The 14,004-nt window shown below is 43.8% G+C and overlaps 1 protein-coding gene and 1 long non-coding RNA gene across 2 annotated transcripts in view; one reads left to right on the top strand and one right to left on the bottom strand.

The window, feature by feature from the left end:
* Window positions 1–14,004, bottom strand: part of LOC124146404 (CXXC-type zinc finger protein 1-like) — a 96,948-nt gene that overhangs the window by 65,028 nt on the left and 17,916 nt on the right. The window lies entirely within an intron of this gene.
* Window positions 384–4,991, top strand: LOC125383231. The gene is made up of 3 exons (XR_007222722.1): window positions 384–4,274; window positions 4,615–4,675; window positions 4,920–4,991. It is a non-coding gene; the product is annotated as an uncharacterized LOC125383231 (long non-coding RNA).

The raw sequence follows: 14,004 nt of genomic DNA, 5'->3' as shown, positions 1-14,004 counted from the left end.
AGGGTTAGGGTTAACACCTTCTGTGTTAATAATGTGTCCCAGGTATTTAAATTCTGTCCTTGCAAATGCACACTTTTTGGGGTTCAATTTCAGTCCAGCTTAGTAAAATCTAAATATCTTTTACATTTGTATACTTATCCTGCATTACTCCTTAATGCATTCACTGCTTACCTTGCAACAAAAAAACTGGGACAGCGTACCGGCGATGGTCCTTGGGTGAAGGCTCTGTTCCGCAATCCCACTTTTACACCCCGCCGTCACTGTCCCTGTGACCTCACGTGACCAAAGGTCAACTCTTCACATCACTGCCTGTCGCCCGAGCTTAAAAAACATACTTTTTAGGTTTCTGAAGCCAAAGTGGGGAGGCAAGTCTGCGACGGGTGGGCCTTAAACATAGTAATGCAGGATAAGTATACAAATGTAAAAAATATTTAGATTTTACTAAATTGTTTACTTATCCTGCATTACTCCTTAATGCATCTGTATCGGACAATTTGGAGGTGGGAAATCCTCACAATACAGAAACCTCAATAATTCACACCCTGAAAATACGACACAGATTGGTCAGTAAACCGTTAAGCGGAAAAGTTGAGAGAAAACGCTAATACAGTAGGTTTTTACAATGTGGCAAACAATTGCACATGGGGGTAAAGAGCAGTTCCCTATACATTTTTAGTAATAAAGACAACGAGCTCATCAGCCAAATCTTTACTTACTATATAATTAAAGCCCTGATGACAATAACTTGTCTTCCACTGGCGAAATCTGATCGATTACACCAAACAGGAAAGGCTCTGTATAGGGTGAGTACATTATTTGCGTCGAGGGTTGGTAACTTGCTGAGCTACAACCAACGGCCCAAAACTCCGTACACCTTCAATGTCCTCGAGAGTCACTTCGCGAAGATAATGACTAGCGAAAACTGTGTCAGACCTCCAAAAACATCCTTCCATGATTGTCTTAATAGTACAATTGCTGTGTAAGGCCATGGTAGAGGCCAATGCCCTGATCTCATGAGGATTATTCGTTCTTGGCGGATCCAAATTGGCGATCGAATAGGCCTGAAGGATGACTGCGCGTAACCATAAAGATATGGTGTTGACCTCGGTTGTGGACGTAGTAGATACAGGTATAAATAACCGCTTCCTCGAACCACGCCTAGTCTTGGAACGGCGGATGAAAATTTGCAGTGCCCGTACCGGACATAATAGAAGTTCACCCTCATCCTCACTGCCCACAATCGTCGAGATTGATGGAATGGTGAAGGAACGATCAGGTTGGCCTGGTAATTGATTTTTGGCAATAAAATCCCAGCACAACCCGAGATGTACCGCTCCGTGCGTCCCATGCTCAAAATGAACCCGGGTGATGTCGATTGCATGTAATTCGCTCACCCGTGCCGCTGTGGCTAATGCCAAGAGAAACATTGTTTTCTTGGTGAGGTCATGAAAGGAGGATGCATTGAGGGGCTCAAATGGGGGTCCTCGCAAACCTCGAAGTACCACGTTCAGATCCCACGCAGGTGGGCGGAACTTGGTCTTCTGATCCTCAAGCCTGAATGAGCATAATAAGGCCTGTAGTTCCGGGATCTTAGTAATCTTACGATTATCCGGAACGGCCAACACTGAGTTAAGTGCAACCAAGTACGTGGTAATAGTGCTACCTTTCAAGTGTCTATGGGTACGCAAATGTAGGAGGTATTCAGCTAAAAACTGAGGTGATGCAGTAAAAGGGCCTTGACCTTTTGCCTTGCAAAATGTTTCCAACGATCCCCACTTGTCATCGTAAAGGCCTCTAGTAGAGGCATGATGAGCTAACGTTATAGCTTTTGCTGTTGAGCCGAATAGCCCTTTGCACTTAATGCCTTCTTAAGACGAACCAACCGTGCAGACGAAATCTGTCTGGTGTTGGATGAGGCAATTTGCTGTGAGGGTGGATAAGTAGGTTAAACCACTGTGGGAGGGGTAGTGGATCGTTTTCTGCTAGCTTTATGAGCTTGACGAACCACCCTCTCGCTGGCCACCAGGGCGCGACCAAAGTCAGAGCAAGTATTCTTGTCTCTTTGATCTTTTGTATTACCCTGGGAAGTAGAACTGGTGGCGAAAATGCATACGCTTTTAGTCCTTCCCAAGGAATGCTGAATGCGTCCACCGCCCAAGCCTTCGGATCTGGTAACGGGGAGACATACATCAAGAGTTGGTGATTTTGGCAAGTTGCAAACAGGTCGATGTTTGGTTGCCCGAACTTCCGAAGCAATAATTGGAATGCTTCTGTGTGAAGTTTCCACTCGGTGGGTGCTACCCTGTCTGGGCGTGATAGAGCATCGGCCAGAATGTTTCGACATCCGGGGATGTGCTGAACTATGAACTGTAGTTGCAGCCGATCCACTAGATGGAAAAACCTGAATGTCTGTTGAAGTAGCGAGTGGGAGTGTGTTGTTCCCTGATTGCGCAGGCACCACTCCACAGTGCTGTTGTCTGTGGATATGGAGAGTTGGGTTGATTGTAGTTGATTCTGCCAATGGGATATGGCGAGAATTATGGCTTCCAACTCCAGATTGTTTATGTGCCATTTCCGATGAGCGCTTGACCATAGCCCTGAGACTGTCTGGTGTTGTAGGTGAGCACCCCACCCCTGAAGGGAGGCGTCTACGAATAGGTGTAGATTCAGATAAAGAGATTCCTCCTAAGACATTCGACTCTATCGTCCACCAAAGGAGGAAAGGTCTCAAATGCGTTAGTAGCATGATGGCCTTGAGTGGATCTTGACTCCTGATGTAGGGATTCAGGAATTGTTGTATTGGGCGTAACTGTAACGGCCTCTGTTGGTTAGGTCCTGGACTGAGGTGAGTAACCCTAGCAACACTTGCCATTGCTGAAGTGTGCGTGGTTGACAAAGAGCAGGTGACAGGAGGCGTAAATTCTTGTGCCATCTGTCCCTCGTGACTGACAGGAGGTTCTGATCTGTTTAAAATAGTCCTCCTATGAACTGGAGTCGAAATGATGGAGTTAACTCCGACTTTGCCTCGTTGATTATCCAACCCAGTTGATATAGTAGCCTTCTGGTGAATTCCCGGTGGCATACTAACGTCGTTGTGTTTTGATGACACAGGAGACAGTCGTCTATGTACGACTCAAACCAAATGTTCCTCAGGTGTAGAAACGCAGTTATGGGCTTCATTATTCGTGTAAATAGCCACGGGGCCACTGAAATGCCAAATGGGAGTACTGCCCACTGGTAGTGGACCCCATTGAACTGGAACCTGAGGAATCTGCGATCGTTGGGATGGATCGGTATGTGCAGATATGCATCCTGTAGATCGATACTGATCAAGGAATCGAACGCTTTTATGCTGGTTCTGAGTAGTCTCAATGTAATGAAGTGGAAATAGGGTGGACGCTTCAGAAAACGCTCATTGAAAACAGAGAGATTGTGTATCATTCTCATCTTGTCTGAGCCCTTCTTGGGTACCAGGAAGATGTGAGAATAAAACCCCGGAGTTAGCGCTGGGGTGTGTATAATCTCTACTGCTCTTTTTTCCAATAGTAAGTCTATGTTGGCCTTTAACCCTTTCGCCCCGACTGCCCGATTTATCGGGCAGCATAAAGCGTGTCCCATTACCCGGCTGCCCGAAAAATCGGGCGGCTATTGTCCAAGCCCCACACACGGCTGCCCGATAAATCGGGCGGCGCGACCGTGTTTACAAAATCGCTCTTTCAACTTCCTTTCTCGTGTGTAATCTCGTTCTAAATATGGAAACGAGATCTACACGTGATTGACACGTCATTCGATGGAATTTCCCAGTCTTTTTGGCGCGAAAATCGCGAATGTCACCTGTTTTCGCGACAGGTATTTTTTCTCGCTTGAATCGTAAATCTAGCGTCATGGCGGCCAACTACGATTCGGATAGCGATCAGATGACTAACAACGACTCTATCGGGAATAATAATGTGTTTGATTTGAATAATTTACGTGAAGGGGAGAGGGAATTTCGTGAAGATTTTGGTGAAGATTTTGACGGTTTCGACGAGGTGTCCCCCCCCCCCCCCGCCAACTTTCAAGAATGGGAGTGGCAGAGGGACCACAACGGTGGAGACATGAGGGATTTTGAAGAGGCGACCGGACTCAAGAATATATATTGACACGGTGAGTGATATATAGTGCTATTGATTTTTTCCAACTGTTTTACAATGATTCTGTGTTTGAACAGATTATCAGTGCGACGAATGAGAATGCAGCCTACAGGTGAACGAGCGATCACAACAACAACAAAGGTGAATGGCATGACGTATCTCTTTCTTTTTTTTAAAATTTAAGTTTCTGATCGCAATCCAAATTGTAGTTTGCCAGTTTGTCGTATGTCCTTATATTTCGCTCAATTTGAATAAAATTTATTTCCATATTCATGTTAGTTTTCTTGTTTTTTACATCTTAATTTAAATTTTAGTAACAGTAATGATTATTTATTTATTAATTGATGTAATAATGTACTGATTTAATTTATTATGCAATTGTAAATAACAGTGTATTGTAAATATGTTATCACAACTTGTATATTTGCAGAACTTGAATTTACGATCTTTCCGTCCTTTTACAATTTTTCCCTCCTTTCAGATCAATCTGTGATATCTTCACTGTGATGTCATTCTTATAGGAGCTGTGGTTCAATGTTCAGGTAATGTGATAAATTACTATTTAAAAACTTAAAAACTTAATTTTTGTTTCAAATCCTGAAAAAGAACAAAATAAATCAAATATTTGTGTTTTTACCTGTGTTAACGAGTTTACCTGCGTTAACAAGTTTACCTGTGTTAACGAGTTTACCTAAGAGGCTGTAAGTGTATCATAAGTAATATGTGACATCAGTATAGAAAACAAAGTCAGTACCAAGAGTTGTAAACTTGTTTATTTGTTTACAGATGTGCATGAAGAGAATTTACCTGTAACACCTGGGATTACCTGTGCCGTCCAAGATGACAAGACCACTGTGTTATGTTTACCTTGTATCTGTGATTTATTTTTGTGATTTGTAATACAATTTGAGCCAAAATTCATTGTCTGTTTTCATTTTTTCAGTGTTTTCAAGTTTTATTTCACTTGTAAACACCTGTAATTAGAAAATAACAAAGGTTAGAGACAATAACAACAAAGAATATTAAAGTATACTTAATCCTCTTTACAATGGTATATGATAAATGTATATTAAAAGCAAGTTTCTGGTAGAAAAAGTGCATCAAAAATGATAGTGTGATTTTCCAATAATACTGCCAGGGAGGCCAGTGTACAGGCCTTGTCAGTGTCAGGGACTGCAGGGTCTCAAGGGACATAACTCTGGGGCAGCCAGTGATGAAAGAGTTAAAAGGATATGTTGCTTCCTTGGATAAATCCAAGGGATGGGAGCCGTGGTCAACGGAGGAAAAACCTCTATGTCTAGTTGGTAACCGTGGCGTAGAATGTTGAGAACATAATCGTCCCTGAGGATGCTCCAGTTCTTCCAAAACCGATTCAGTCTCCCGCCTACAGGGGTATCAACAATTGGGACGACTGGGGGTAGGAGATCCCAGTCGTGACTGTCCAACATTTCAATGTTTGCCCCTCCTATCGCCTCCCTTACTGTGGTAATTACCACGTCCGGATTGATAAGAACCCTGGGGTTTGTCTCTGCCAAGCCCTTTACCACGAAAGGAATCTTGCACCTGTCCTTCCTTATGAGAATCACGTCTAGGCCTGTAGTTGCCTGACTTGCCTGATCGCTGGGAAAAATTCTGAGAAACATGCTCCAAAGCCTTGAGTGCTGTTTCATCCCTAGCGTAACTGGAAATCTTGGCATGTGTGTCTGAAATCTGTTCCTTGAACAGAGATGAGGAAGACCAAGGTTGACGTAGCAATCTGCGCTTAAACTCTGAGTCCCAAGTAGATAGGGCTAAATAACCCAGTCTCCGAGTGACAGTTATTTCTGCCAACGCAGCTTTAAGATGATTCCTCATATGGTCAATCTGATGCTGTTGAAAATCAACTATAGTTCGGAGGTGATCTAGTCGGTTAGGATTATCCTCTGACAGATCCTGCTCTACCACCCGAGTAGACGATGCTAATGCTGATAAAGGTTTTAATACCCTTCGAATTTCTGTTTCAATAAACGCAACTCTGGTATCCTGAACCTTAAGAGTGGTAGGCCTTGACGAACCTGCCATTCTCTGTATATCCTCATCCAAACTATGTGCCTGGTTTGCTGCCTCAAAGCCATGAATAGGAAATTCATCTTTCCTAAACCTGGGAGGTTTGAATGACAGCGAAAGTGTTAGCCTGAAGAAGTCCTCATCCAAAGATCTAATCATATCTGACATCATAGGGCCAATCGGAATCGACGTAGGATGTGTCCAAATAGTATCTTTTTCATCTACCCCACTACCCGGAGAAGGTACTGAAATGAGGCGGTCAGCTACCCAATCAGGTACTTGAGCCAGGCTAAGGTGAGTATTCCATTCAGTCGAGGAATCTCCCTCCTCACCATTAGAAAAATCTGATGAATCACAACGATGTTGATGTGTACGTCTAGATGGTGAACGACTTCTACTCCGATGTGCAGTATTACCTCTGACCGAGGGCTTAGATGAACTGCCTTGTGAAAAGGAATCATGAGTTGATGTGACAGTTACAGCCGACCTATTATCCCTCAAAGATAAAGGTTGAGTCATAATGATCGAATCCTGTCCCTCGCTCATTCGCGATAGAGACATTTTCCTTTTCTCACGACGTGATTGCTGCAAAATACGTTTGTGAGTAACCTGCCTATACCTCGCGAAACTCGTTGGAGAGAGGTTTATACAAAAAACCACATTTAGAATTTGGTTCACAAATTTGCGTACACGTCAAACAACGTGGATGAGGATCTTTCATAGATTTTTTTCCACGACAATTAGTACAACACGCAAGCATAAGTAACGCAATAATATACTAGAAGAAAAAGGGACTGGAATTTACTGCCGTAGATAATAATTTCTCGACAAAATTTTGGAACGAGTTGAAAGTGTATAAATGATTGAATATACGCAACTCAATGAACCGCCAAAGCTAGTAGTATTGAAAACAACATATGAAATATGTTATACATACAAAGCCGATAATTGTAAACAATTGACTACCTTTGCCAACAATTGTAACACAATTCAAAATGGCGGGGAACAGATAGCACGTGGTGGGAAAAAAAAAGACAGTCTTTTTTTCTGCCTCAAAACATCAAATACAACTTCACAACATGTTGAAAGTAATATGAAAAGAATACATCACCAATCGCAGAAGTATTTAGAATGGTAGACGAATTGGAAGGTCTAAATAAATCAAAAACCGAGAGCTCCGCTGGAAACGTCCTAGCTGTGTCGCGACAGGCAGTGACGTGAAGAGTTGACCTTTGGTCACGTGAGGTCACAGGAACAGGGACGGCGGGGTGTAAAAGTGGGATTGCAGAACAGAGCCTTCACCCAAGGACCATCGCCGGTACACTGTCCCAGTTTTTTTGTTGCAAGGTAAGCAGTGAATGCATTAAGGAGTAATGCAGGATAAGTAAAAAATATCTCTAATTCTTTTGAAAACAAGGTTCAAATGTTCCACATGTACATCCAAGCTTCGCAAATACACAATCACATCGTCTAGGTAGATCAGCAAAATCTCCCAATTGAGGTCACCAAAATCAGTCATCATGAGACGTTGAAAAGTCGCGGGTGCACCTTTTAGACCAAAAGGCATAACATTGAACTCAAATAGTCCTTTGTGAAGGTAAATGCAGTCTTCTCTGTCTTTTTCTTTAAAAGGCACCTGGTAGTAAGCTTTGTTAATGTCCAAGGTCGAGAAGATTCGAGCTTGTCCAAAGGCTTCCAGACTGTCATCAATCCTAGGAAGAGGAAAACTGTCACCGATAGTCCGATCATTGGTAGATCTGAAGTCCACACAATACCTTGTCGTTAAATCAGATTTCCTTACTAGAACAAGAGGACTAGACCATGGACTCTTACTTGGCCTGATGATCCCCCGTTGTAAGACGTCATCCACAAACTCAGAAATCCTTTCCAACACATCATGTGACACTCGACGAGGTTTATGAGACACAGGAGGATGCATTTCTAGTTGGTATTGAATGTTCAATAACGGTTGTGTGGCCTATTTCACCTTCCATTGAAAACACGTCGCCATTATCTTGTATTATCTTGTAGATGCACTTTTTGTCATTTTCAGCTAAATGAGAATTATTTGACAATGTTCGAGCCATCTCGTCAACCTTCATACTCCTGTTTGGCTCGTTGTCGCTGTTGATTTGAAGACTTGCAATAACAGCTGAATCATCAGAAGTGGGTGAAAATGTTGCAACCACCGATCCAGCAGTTAACTCAGTTGTGGTATTGTAGGGGTTGGTGAGGTGAAGTAGCACTTTGTTGTTGTTTCGCACTGTATCGAGTACTCAACCACACCCTATTCCAAAACGGTCACGTCCAAAAATGCTTGTTGACTCTAGCACACCTGTTATACCTGGTGAGTTCCATGTACAATATTCATACTTCTGGGTGGCACTTTAACTGAATGTTCCATGTACACATTACACACACTGACTGTTGGTGAAATATGAGACACTGAAGCATGAGTATTACTGTTCTTCTGAGAAACATGCGATGAATCATACAGAATGTCAATTCCCATACTAAATTTCATATCCAGTTGTGAGAATAAGTCCATCCCAATTATAGCTGGATATATTGAATTCTTTACCACAGTGAAACGGTGTTCTTGAATTTTCTGTTTTCCTACCTTGCATGATGTAAATATATCCCTTGCAGTTCCCATATCAGCCCCTGGCACAGTATGAGGCACTACTAATGGAGGAAGTCTCTTACCTCTAGCTCGTCCTGCTAGTAGTGCTACATCTTCTGTTACAATGCTAACTTCAGCACCACAGTCAATAAGCCATTTCAATTTGTATCCCCCTAATTCACCTTCAACTTCAATTCTTCTCGCATTTTGTGAATTTACACATGTCGCCGATACCCCCTTGGTTGCCAGAGAGTCTCTGCTATCCTCACTAGCAACATCTAGTTTTCCTGACCTCTTCTGCCTGACACTGGAAATCTAGCTCTACAGTCCCTTGCCATATGACCCATTCTTCCACACCTGTCACACTTGCCGTTAAATCCTCTCCTCCCATCCTGCTGATTGCAATAACGTACAAAATGTCCCGGCTGATAACACTTGTAGCATCTATCATTCCTTGGATTATTTCTTGAAACTACTGCCACTGAAGCTGACAATTGTTCTTGATTGACAGTTAGTTCTGAGATCTTCTTAGCTAATTCCATCTGATTGAATCATGTTGTTGCAAGCAGTTTCCCTCTCTACTTGTTCTGCTTTCCTAACCAGTTCATCAAAGGTTACATCATCTGACACTAGCCATGATAATTTCTGTCTCACCTCAGGTGTCAGTGCTCTCCTGTAATGAGCAATCTGTAGCGCTGACCGTGATGCATCATCGGTAACATCCGGAAATGCCTTGGCAACTAGATCCATGATTGAATACTTGAGTTTCACAGCCGTTTCTCCCTTCCTCTGCTTCCTATCTGACAATTCTTGTTGAAAAGTCACTGATGATCTCGCCAGTCTGAAGCGCTTCACGAATGCTAATTTTACTGATCCATACCTTGACCGCTGATCCGCCGATAATGAAAAACCACTTCGCCTCACCTTTCAATGACAAATGAGTGAGTGAGTGAGTGAGTGAGTTTTACGCCGCTTTTAGCAATATTCCAGCAATATCACGGCAGGGGACACCAGAAATGGGCTTTAACTAACGCTTTAATGTCGGGATTCGAACCCAGGTCTTCGGCGTGACGAGCGTACGCTTTAACCACTAGGCTACCCGACCGCCCCCTCAATGACAAACAAGTATTTGTCACAGAGTGACGAAATATCCCCCGCCTGTACACCATAGTACCAAATATGAAGACAATCCAGCGATTAGTTCTTGAGATATTGTGGCAACACTGTTTTCCAACTCCAAAAACAGATTTGCCTGCTGTGACCTTGAAAATGGGGTCAAGGTCACCAAATCTGACAGGTGTATGCGCTGTCTGTATATACACTATAGTTCCAAATATGAAGACAATCCAGCGATTAGTTCTTGAGATATCGCGGCAACACCGTTTTCTAACTCCAAAAGCAGATTTGCCTGCTGTGACCTTGACAATGGGGTCAAGGTCACCAAAACCGACTGGTGTCTGCGGTGTCTGTATATACACCATAGTTCCAAATATGAAGACAATCCAGTGTTTAGTTCTTGAGATATCGCGGCAACACCGTTTTCCAACTCCAAAAGCAGATTTGCCTGCTGTGACCTTGAAAATGGGATCAAGGTCACCAAAACCGACTGGTGTCTGCGGAGTCTGTATATACACCATAGTTCCAAATATGAAGACAATCCAGTGTTTAGTTCTTGAGATATCGCGGCAACACCGTTTTCCAACTCTAAAAGCAGATTTGTCTGCTGTGACCTTGAAAATGGGATCAAGGTCACCAAAACCGACTGGTGTCTGCGGAGTCTGTATATACACCATAGTTCCAAATATGAAGACAATCCAGTGTTTAGTTCTTGAGATATCGCGGCAACACCGTTTTCCAACTCTAAAAGCAGATTTGTCTGCTGTGACCTTGAAAATGGGATCAAGGTCACCAAAACCGACTGGTGTCTGCGGAGTCTGTATATACACCATAGTTCCAAATATGAAGACAATCCAGTGTTTAGTTCTTGAGATATCGCGGCAACAAACAGGTGGGACGTACGGACGGACGTGAATACTATACTATAATGAAAGCAAGCAACCTTCTTCTCGTTTTCCGTGATGTCTTTCGCAATGAACAAACTTTCAAGCTGGCTAAAATGACTATCAATATCTCCAGAATCACACTCGTCCCACTGCCATACTCCGGGCGTAGCCATTTCCAAGGGAAAATATCCGTTAGTTCACCGCTGCCACCAATGAAAGAAGACTCAAGTCGCAGGTCAACTCAAACGATGTTTAGTTGTTCAGATCAAAACAATAACTGACAACACAACGGTAATACTATGATGACATCATCACAACACCCAAACAACCATTCCAAAAAACGTTAACATTGCGTTCTATTAATAGAAATACTTCTGGGTTCAGAGTTACCTCCCTTACATCAATAGATTGAATGGAACAATTGGTGTGAAGAGCCATAGTAGAGACGATGGCTCCAATTTCATGAGGGTTGTTGGCTCTAGGCAGGTCGAAACCTGATTTTCATGAATGTTGTTGGCTCTAGGCGAGTCCAAACATGAATTTCATGAGGGTTGTTGGCTCTAGGCGGGTCCAAACCTGAATTTCATGAGGGTTGTTGGCTCTCGGCAGTTCCAAACCTGAATTTCAGTATGGGGGAGGGTGAAAACTCTGGCTGTCCTTGGAGTTGATGTTAAGCGATGAAATCCCAGCACAGTCCAAGGTTGACACAATCTCATTAAAATCAGATCTTAGTTCTCGCTATCGCTAAATAAAGATCTGAGGACATCCCATTACGGGTCACATCAGAACGACCTTTCATCCAACAAATCAGAGCGTCGCTTACCAGATCATGAAAGTGACAGTCGGAATGTGTTTTCTAACCATGCAACCAGGATATATTTAACATGGGGTATTCCGAACACCAGTTACAGGTTTTATGATTATATCCATACAATCTAGGCCATCTATAAGCCATTCCAGAATGTTCTTCTTATCATTTTTTAAATTCTTAATTGAAAATACATCAAAATATGTTTCGAAGCGTAGTCGCCAGTTTGAAACTAGTGTCATAAAGCTCGAGAAAGCTGCCTTCTGATTGGCCAATGTCGATTTCTTGTCAGTCATTTCATTGGTCGGTCAAAATTCGCGAAAGGTCGTTCTGACGTGACCTGTAATGGAATGTCCTCAGATCTTTGATTAGCTATAGCAGAACTAAGATCTGATTTTCATGAGATTGAGGTTGACAGCACTGTGCGATCCACGCTCGAACCTTATTTGGGAGATGTCAAGGGCGTGTAACTCGCTGACTCCAGCCACCATAGACAAAGCTAGTAGAAATACTGTCTTGTAGGTGAGCTTGAAGAAAGATGCTGAGTCTGTGGTTCAAAGGTCTATAAGCCATTTCTGAGCCAGCCATCAAGGTCTGATCAAAAGCAGAGACAGAATTTGTGTGTGTTTGATCTTTTGTAGGACCCTAGTAAGTAGTACAGGTGGTGGAAAAGCAAAAGTTTTTGGGCCTGTCCAGGGAACACTGAAGGTGTCAACTGCCCAGGCCAGCGGATCCGGGAAGGAGATATGTAGGTCCGGAGTTGGTGATTCTGGCTGGTGGCAAATAGCTCGATAAGTGGCAAACCAGAGTGAAGGCACCAGAGTGAAGGCATCAGGGTGCAGCATCCACTCTGTGGGGGCCACTTTGTCCGGTCTGGACAACCGAGGATGTGCTGGACAATGAACCTCATGTGTAGCTGGTCCTCTACCTGAAAGAACCGAAAGGTTTGTGACATTAGGGATGATGAGTGTGGGGTCCACTGGTTGCGCAGACACCACACTACTGTAATGTTGTCTGTGGATATGGCGAGCACTTGACTCTGAAGCCCAAACTTCCAATGGGAGACGGCTAGGATGAGTGCTTCTAACCCCAAACTGTTAATGTGCCATTAGAGTTGCTCATTTGACCACAGCCCGGAGGCAGTCTGATCCTCCAGATGTGCTTACCAACCCTGTTGTGAAACAGATGGAGAGATGGTTTGAGCGCTGTCAAGGAGACGCCATCCGAAACATTCGATCTCACTATCCACCAAGGAAGTGAGAGTGCTATTCTGGCGACGAATAAAGGGGGCTAGAAACTGTTGTAGCGGATGTAGTTGTAGTCGGCCTCTAGCTGTTACATCCTGAGGGGACATGAGAACCCCCAACAACACCTGCCACTGCCGTAGAGTGCAAGCTTGGTGAAGGGCCAGTAGTAGATGGCGTTTCATTCTGTATCACCTGTCATCTGGTACTAGGAGAAGATCCTGGTCAGTGCAAAACAGGCCGCCTATGAATAGGAGCTTGCAAGATGGACTGAGTTCCGATTTGGGCTCGTTGATGATCCTTGTGAAGTAGAAGGGTTCCCGTGTCTTGAAGATTCAGTATGACTCGAACTGAACGTTCCTGAGGTGTAGGTAAGTGGTAATTGGCTTTATCAGTACTCACATCCTGGCCTCCGCGGTCAACACCTTTGTACTTGTGTTGGCGATGGCGGGATTGATAGTTGCCTTGTGGCTTGAAGCGATCTTGCCCTATGAGTGAGTGAGTGAGTTGGGTTTAACACCGCTTTTAACAGTATTCCAGTTATATCGCGGCGTGTCAGCTTAATGTGGGAGGAAAGCCCGAAGTGATGCAGGTCCCAGACGTTTACCACTTCGGTGAAACCCACGAGCACAGGTATGGTGCTGACAAACCAAGAAACATAATCGGGCGAACCGGGATTCGAACCCTCAATCATAGGTTTCTGGCGTGCCCAAGGGACGCAACTCTGCACAGCGAATCGCGGCGCCTTTGACGACTGGGCCACCCGTGCCCCCCCCCTATGAAAAAGAGGAGGGAGTAGCCCGAGGGGAAGTCTTTAATGAACTACCCCTTGGCTGATAATTCCCAGTTTTAGACGGTTTAAAATTGGATTAGTTGTAGACATGTTCCAAGGCTTTTAGCCCGGTCTCATCACAGGCAAAGCTGGAGACACATGCATGGGTTACCATTATAGTACCATTGAACAGTGAGGATGCGCTCCAGGGTTGACGTAAAAGTTGCAATCCTTAAAAGGGTCAATCTGGCACTGCTGAAAGACATCATGGTCGTCAAATGATTGACTCTGAAGGGATTATCCTCTGAGAGATCTTGGTCCATTGATCTAGTAGATGAGCCCTAATTTCTGCCTCGACGATTGCATGCTGATTAT

Source organism: Haliotis rufescens, unplaced genomic scaffold (genome assembly GCF_023055435.1).
Source record: "Haliotis rufescens isolate VD_foot unplaced genomic scaffold, xgHalRufe1.0.p SCAF_22, whole genome shotgun sequence".
Lineage (NCBI taxonomy): Eukaryota > Metazoa > Mollusca > Gastropoda > Lepetellida > Haliotidae > Haliotis > Haliotis rufescens.
This window is presented reverse-complemented; position numbering and strand designations above follow the sequence as displayed.